Source organism: Alligator mississippiensis, chromosome 2 (assembly GCF_030867095.1).
Source record: "Alligator mississippiensis isolate rAllMis1 chromosome 2, rAllMis1, whole genome shotgun sequence".
Taxonomy (NCBI): domain Eukaryota; kingdom Metazoa; phylum Chordata; order Crocodylia; family Alligatoridae; genus Alligator; species Alligator mississippiensis.
Genome location: NC_081825.1, coordinates 176,510,828 through 176,519,121, shown reverse-complemented (window position 1 = coordinate 176,519,121; position 8,294 = coordinate 176,510,828). Strand labels below are relative to the sequence as shown.

The window sequence follows — 8,294 nt, the reverse complement described above, 5'->3', positions numbered from 1 at the left end:
CGACCAGCTGCAAATCCTATCCTGGACTGTCCGGAGCCGGAGGCTCTTCCCCCTGTGTTGCCTTTACCTTATCCTCTTCCTCCTCCTCCTCCTCCTCCTGATTCATCTGATTCCTCGTTGGCATCTGCTCTTCCTGCTTCTTCCCCCCCTGAGGCAGAAGTTGTAAATACCCCCCGACATAGGGATCTGGAACAGCGCCAACCATGGCCGTCAGGTGTTTGGCAATCTCCAAACTCCCCGACTTCTCCTGATATAAGCCCGGGAGGAGGATGGAGAGTACAGTTAGAAGCAGACTCCGGGGTTAAGGGAAAATATCACAGGGAATCTGATTCTGGCCGTGGGAAGGGAAATGGGGTATTTCCCCTAAGAGAACAAGTGGTACCCGGGCCTCTCGAAGATGACGGTGAGCCAACCTACCGTCGAACCTTTGTGCACATTCCTTTTAATACCTCAGATTTGTATAATTGGAAGAACAATAACCCCAGCTTGAGAGAGAATCCTGAAAAGGTACAGAACCAGTTTAAAACGATTTTCAAAACCCATAACCCAACTTGGGCAGATGTTCAGTCTCTTCTAGATATCTTGTTGACACCAGAGGAAAGGAGAATGGTAGTGAACAAAGCTCGTGAGTACGTGGAAAAGGAAATTATTTCAGGGAACCTGCAAGGAAATAGAGACGATCATGTCCCCATCCAGGAGCCAGATTGGAAACCAGACCAAAATATGACCTCCATCCGTGCCTATTGAGAATATATCCTCCGAGGATTGAGAGATGCTGTGAAAAAAACCTCAAAATCTCAGTAAGGTGTATGAGATTCAACAGGAGGCTAATGAGACCCCGAGTGCTTTTTTGGAAAGAATTTACAATACTTTCAGACAATACACTCGTGAGGATCCGGAGGATGCATCGAACGCTCGCATGGTAAATATGATCTTTATGGCTCAGAGTGCACCAGACATTAGAAAGAAGTTGCAGAAGGCAGACGGAGCAACAGGTATGCCTATTTCCCAACTAGTAGACATTGCTTACCAAGTATTTACTAACCGAGAAAGTGTTCAGAAAAAGAAACAGGACAAGAAAGAGGAGAGAAAGATAAAAATGCAGGCAGCCCTAGTGGCAGCTGCAATCACGAGAAAACCTAGAGATGAGGGATCCTGGAGACAGCCGCAGAGACGGGGTCCATTAGAGAAAGATCAATGTACCTTTTGCAAACAAAAAGGACATTGGAAGCGGGAATGCCCTTATCGAAAAGTTGGGGAAGGTGAAAAGAAGAAAGAGGAGAGCAGTGGATTGTTCGCTTTTGGAAGGGATTCAGATTGAAGGGGACCGGAGGCCCGGGAGGGAAAGATAACCCAGATCCCAGTGTCCCCTGATGAGCCTCTGGTTAAAATGCAACTAGGGGACAGAGAAGAATTGGTAGATTTTCTCGTAGATACAGGTGCTGCCCATTCTGTTTTAACTCAAAAACTGAAACCTTTAAGTAAAAAGACTGTGCCGGTGGTAGGGGTTACAGGGAAGGCAGTAACACGATCCTTCCTACAGCCAATGACCTGTAATATTGGGCAGGCCGAAGTTACCCAACAATTCTTGTACATGCCAAACTGCCCCGTTCCCCTTTTAGGGAGAGACCTCCTCTGTAAACTGCAAGCTACGTTGTCGTTCCAGGATGGGCAAATGTTTTTAACAGTGCCTCCTGAAAAGGGGTGGCATTTACAGGCTTGCCTTCTCGGCCTTCTCCAAGAGGAGAGTACACCGGATATTCCTCAACCCCTGCTCGATGCTGTTGTTCCATGGGTATGGGCAGGTCACTGACCTGGGAAGGCTAAAAATGCTGACCCTGTGAAGATTCAACTTTTGCCAGGGGCCCAGCCTCCATGTGTGAAACAATATCCAATGCAGATGGAAGCCAGGAAAGGACTGAAGCCGTTAGTTGAACGGTTCCTGGAGTATGGCCTTCTCCGTGAATGTACATCAGCTTTTAACACACCCATCTTGCCTGTGAAGAAGCCTAAGAGTAATGAATATCGTTTCGTCCAAGACTTGAGAGCTGTAAATAAAGTGGTTGTGAGTATATACCCGGCCGTGCCTAATCCGTACACCTTGCTATCTGCTTTGAACCCAGATCATAATTGGTTTACGGTTATTGATTTAAAAGATGCTTTCTTCTGTATACCGGTAGAGAAGGGATTTCAGGAAATATTTGCATTTGAATGGGAAGACCCAGATACTAGCATTAAGACTCAGTTGTGCTGGACTGTTTTACCCCAAGGATTTAAAAACAGCCCAACCTTATTTGGCAATGCATTAAGCAAGGATTTACGCAGGCTAGAATTGCCACTGTCCTGTGCTCTTTTGCAATATGTAGATGACTTGCTTTTAACAGCCACCACTGAAGCAAGCTGCCTGGAAGGAACAATTTGCCTCTTTAATTTTCTGGGTCAACAAGGGTATCGCGTTTCCAGGAAAAAGATGCAGCCCATATCCCAGAAGGTCACATATTTGGGATTTGAATTACAGCCTGGTCAGAGAGCCCTGTTGCCTTAAAGAAAAGAAGCTATATGCCGGCTGGCACCCCCAATAACAAAGAAACAACTACGAGGATTTTTAGGTACAGTAGGTTTTTGCAGGATTTGGATTCCAAATTTTGGGGTTATTGCAAAACCTCTATATGAGGCAACACACGGAGATGAAAAGGTACTCGAATGGACTGAAGAGTGTGAGCAAGCATTCTGCCAGTTAAAGCAGGCTCTCATTGAAGCACCCGCCTTAGGACTACCGGACATGAGTAAGCCTTTTTCCCTTTTTGTGCATGACCGAGGTGGGGTAGCCGTGGGAGTCTTAACACAGAAATTGGGTAGCTGGCAACGACCAGTGGCATATTTTTCAAAAAAATTAGACTTTGTGTCATGTGGATGGCCTGCTTGTCTCCGGGCTGTTGCTGCTACCTGTCTGCTAATACAAGAAGCTGAAAAATTAACCCTAGGCCATGAAATGATTGTATATATTCCTCATGCGGTACTTACAGTCTTGGACCAGAAAGGAGGGAACTGGTTAACTCCGAGACGAATGGCTCGATATCAGGCCATCCTCCTAGATAAGCCTGAAATAAAATTGGCCATTTCTCGCACTGTAAATCCAGCAACACTGTTGCCATCTATGGGTGACACACCAGATCTTGTGCACGACTGTTTGCAAACATTGGAAACTGTTTATTCTTCAAGACCAAATTTGAGAGACAGACCTCTTGAAAAAGCTGACCTGGAGTTCTACACTGATGGCAGCTTGAGTATAGAGAATGGAATTCGAAAATCCGGATACGCTATCGTGACTGCACGGAATGTGATAGAAGCAGGACCTTTAAACCCATCTGTTTCAGCTCAAAAGGCTGAACTCATTGCTATGACTCGGGCTTTGCAATTGGCGGCCAACAAAACTGTCAATATTTATACTGACTCTAAATATGTTTTCCTTGTTTTACATGCTCACGGAGCGCTATGGAAAGAGCGAGGTCTACTTGATTCAAAAGGAACAGGCATTAAACATAGCAAGCAGATAAAAGCCCTCCTTAAGGCAGTCTGGGAACCAAAAGAAGTAACGATAATGCACTGCAAAGCTCATCAAAAGAAAAATGATGATTCATCCACAAAAGGTAATCGATTTGCTGACGCTACAGCAAAGAAAGCAGCTAAAAAACCTCAGACAGACTTGCTGCCCGAAGTAAGTAATCTGTTACCTCTCCTCCCAGACTTATACCAGCCTGTGACACCACAGTATGGGGAAAGAGACAAACAATTGATAAGAGAGTTTCAAGCAAAGAAGGGGGAGCACGGGTGGCTAGTAGCAAAGGATGGCCGCATTATCATCCCAGCTGCCTGGGTTCATGTGGTAGTGGAGAGAGCTCATCATGGCACCCACTATGGACCCAGGGCCCTGGTAAGGTGGATCAGTCACTATGTAACTGGAGTGGGATTAAGACAGGCTGCCAAGAAGGTATCAGAGACATGTGAGGTCTGCCAGAGAAATAACCCAAAAGGAGGGAGAAAAGAAACTTCAGGACATCAGAGAATAGGCAATGGGCCAGGAGAAGAATGGCAGGTGGATTTTACTGAGTTACCCCGGCAACAGGGGATGAGATATCTCCTTGTCTTTGTGGACACTTTCTCTAATTGGGTTGAGTGCTTCCCATGTCGGACTGCCCAAGCCCGAGAGGTGGTCAAGGCACTCCTACGAGAAATCATACCTCACTTCGGACCTCCAAAAGGAATAGGGTCAGACAATGGCCCACATTTCATTGCACAAATTACTCAAAAGGTTTCTGAGTTCCTGGGAATCAGCTGGCATTTACACACCCCTTGAAGACCCCAGTCCAGTGGAAAAGTGGAACGTATGAATTAGACCTTAAAAAGACACCTTGCAAAGATTTGCCAAGAAGCTCGACTCAAATGGCCAGAGGCCCTACCCTTGGCCCTGTTGCGAGTAAGGGTCGCACCACATTCTAAATTGGGATTAAGCCCATTTGAGATAATGTATGCAGGTATGGGACGTGCTGCAGACACAGAACCAGTCTCCTACCCCGGAAAATCGATTATTACCTGGAAGTTACGCTCTTGTGAAAGATTGGAACGAGGAACCACTTCAAGCCAGATGGAAGGGCCCATATAGAGTACTTTTAACGACCCCGACGGCAGCAAAGCTCGAAGGAATCAAGACTTGGATACATTCCAGTCGCCTAAAGCCGGTGGCTGAACCAGAACAAGAAGAAACTCCTGCAAACTCTGGGACCGGAGGCAGAGAACAGTGGAAGGTGGAGCCAATAAGGGACTTAAAATTCCTATTCAAAAGAAAGGAACTTTGAATAATTTGTCAATCTTTGATCAAGTTTTACAAGCCTTATTATGAAATTGTTCAAGGTTTTAGTGTGGGGCACCCTAATTTGTCCACTCCTACTTATAGGAGGGGAAAATCTTTTACCACAAGAATTTGACCCTCAGGAAAATGTCTGGATTTATCTGGCCCGGGAAATATTAAATAGAACAGACTTCTGCTTGGCAGGAGGGATCAATGCTCATCTGGTTTTTACCTCATGCTTAATTGCAGTACTTACCCCTTTGAAAATTTTACAGAATTATACTATGCTGAAAGATGTAAAGAAGGAAAATACATATCAGGATATATATAAGTGGGGGACTATTGTAAAAGAGAAAAGCAGAGACATGTTTTCTGTACGGGTTCAGGCAACAGCTAATGCTTCTGAATGTTTCTTAATAGTGAATTGTACCAGTAATTGCTTTAAATTGAACCAAGGTAGAAAAATCTTCTGTAATAAGACCAGTTAAATATCCTATGTATATACATATACCATCCTTCCTCGAGGATGGTTTCTGGCCTGCGGGAGAATGATATAGTCATACCTTCCAGCAAATGCTACTGGGGGACCATGCACCATTGCCCGGGTAACTGCAGCTCTTCCAAGGAAGTCTGACCTAATGCACACTGAACAAACCCCTCTTGGTGGGAGGTTTAAACGAGCATACACTACTCTCACTGCTGATTGTGACGAGAATGATTCCCCTGGACTATTATCTAAGGCAGAATACATAGCATTAGCTGCATCTATGGTGGGGGTTCCGGGTCTTGCTGTAAGTAATAGCAGAAATCTTAATGCAGTAGCCTGTGTTTTAGCAAAAGGACTAAATGCTACATCTCGAGCGCTCTCAGCCTTGAATGCTGAACAAAAACAACTAAGGGACGCTGTCTTAGAGAATAGAGCCGCTATTGATTATCTCTTGTTACGACACAATCTGGGGTGTGAAACCTTAAAAGGAATGTGCTGCTTCAACCTCACTGATAATTCTGTGCTAATTGAAGACAAAATTGGTGCCTTACAACGATTGACACAGACATTGAAAGAAACATCTGGCTTAGACTTTTCCTGGTTAACTTCCTGGCTTCCCAATTTTGGATGGTTGAAGCAGTTGTTTTGTATGGTTATTCTGTTTTGCTTTATAGGGATTATGATCTGTTTCTGTATCCATTGTATACCGGTTTGTATCGCATCTATCTTCAGGCCTAAGGTAAATCAAATGATTTTGCAAAAAAAGAAAGCTGAGAATACTAGATTTGTGTTAAGTCAAATTGAATGGAGCAATCATAATTAATAATAATTATAAATGCTCCAGATGAGGGAAATGTAAGGTTTGACCTAGAAACTACTATGCAAAGCCTAAGCAAAAGTGAATGTTGTATGTCGAATGCCCATCTGCAATGATAAGGGGCAGACAGTCTTAGATAGAGGAAGCTTGAAAACAAAAAAACAGAATCAGAGGTACTGGAGCAAAGAGCTCATTAAAATACTAAAAATCACACCCCGAGGCGGGGAAGATATATGCTAATGGAACATATATGTACGTTAATGAGATACATAGCTAAAACACAGGTATAGAGACATGCTCAGTAAAGAACTCCTTGCGTCACTCCTTTATAACCAATTAGCAAACAAGGATGCTTATGAAGATTCAACCTCTGGTATATAAGGGGCTCAGTATTGAATGTGCTTGTGCTTGTCTTGGGAGATTATTCCGCTTGCACCTTTTATTGCACCTTTTATTGCTAGCAATAAATCATTTTTATACTTTCACCCCTGGTATCTTTATTGGCCTTTGCATACCGGGCACGAACCCAGACTTGAGCTGGGGCCCAACACTTAGGCTGCTTTGAAAATCTCAGCCAAAAATCAAAATAAAGAATTTCATAAGGGTATAACTGATTTAACTATTGCGGGGTAGATTGTGCTTTTTCTGCAGCTACAACATTTCTTGCACCTTCCTCTGCAGAAGCTGGTATGGGCCATTGTCATAGTAGAACTGTCCGGCATTCAGAGCATTAGCCTAGCATTTGAGAAACCAGTCTTCAACTCTCTGCTTTGCCACAGACTCCCTCAATGAACTTGGGCAAGTCATTTAGCTTCCCTGTGACTTAGTTCCACCACCTGTACAGCAGGAAAAAAGCTCTTCACTATTTCCCAGCGGCATGGTGAGAATGAACACATTAAACATTTTGAGGTATTCACATCCTAGATTGATGGGGGCCAGCTAAATGCCTTAAGATACGGAGCTAGATAGGACCCAGCTTCACCAGAACCAGGGATGTTTATTGTTAGAGGGTCTGCCTTTCTGACATGCATACACAGGACCTGCCACTGGATAAGGTGAGTACTTTTAGGCACTGATGTAGTCCCAAATGAAGGAAACTAAGAGCTGAAGCAAAAAGCCAAGCAGGAGAGAGACACACAAAGGAGGAAGAACACAGCACATTTACTCACCTGGAGGTCCCTGACTTGGTGCTCTGAACCCATGTCTGTAAAGTGAAAACTTCCTTCACCATTGTTCTCCTACTCTTCAGTCCTAGAAGCCAACATTAAGCATAGGGAACTAATGATGGCCAAGGGCTGTGCCCATCCCCTGAGCCCTGAGAGCCAGCATACTGTTCCCTACCCCATACCTACTCTTATGACCCTCCTCTATATCAGAGACTTCTTTATACCATTCAGGGGGCCTGAGAGAAGTCAAAGAGAGGTGGGGAGAGGGAAAGGATGGTGACACCTGTCAGCACCCTGGGGCTCACAAAACACCGAGAGAGAAAACATTAACTCTTAAGGAATCTCAAGAGTCAGGCTTAAGCAATTCTCAGCTTCATGCAATGCAAAAGCAGGTGGCCTCAGGTCTCATTCCCTGTATACTGCTGTCATCTAAGTGGCCCTCTGCTCTCATTTCAAAATGCCAAGGCCAGTTGAGCAAGAGTTGTTTGGTAATATATTTTTATTAAACCATCTTTATAGCTGGGCAAGATGTTAGACAGGCTTTTGGGCACAGAGTGCCCTTTCTTAGGTCCTGAAAGTTTGTCTAACATCTCTCTCCAAGCTATAAACATGGTCCAATCAACTGTAGTATTAAAGGCATATAAGAAGGATTACTAAAGGAATATACTAAAGGATACTAAAAATAATAAAGGAATATACTAAAGGAAGACTAGCAAGTATGGCAGAAGACTAGCTTGCTTAGCAGGGAACTCTTCAGTGAGCTAAAACACAAAAAGGAAGTTTATAAGAAGTGGTAACTTGGACAAACAGCTAGGGAGGAATATACAAATATTGCTCAGGCATGCAGGGATGAAATCAAGAAGGCCAAAGCACAACTGGAGTTGCAACTGGCAAGGGACATGAAGGGTTTCTACAAGAAGGGTTCCTACAAGTATATGAGCAACAAGAGGAAGATCAGGGAAAGTGTGGACATGA

The 8,294-nt window shown here is 44.2% G+C and overlaps 1 pseudogene; it reads left to right on the top strand.

Annotated features, from left to right (window-relative positions):
• The first annotated feature begins 730 nt into the window (after positions 1 to 730).
• Positions 731 to 6,638, top strand: LOC132248663 (uncharacterized; annotated as a pseudogene).
• The last annotated feature ends 1,656 nt before the right edge of the window (positions 6,639 to 8,294 follow it).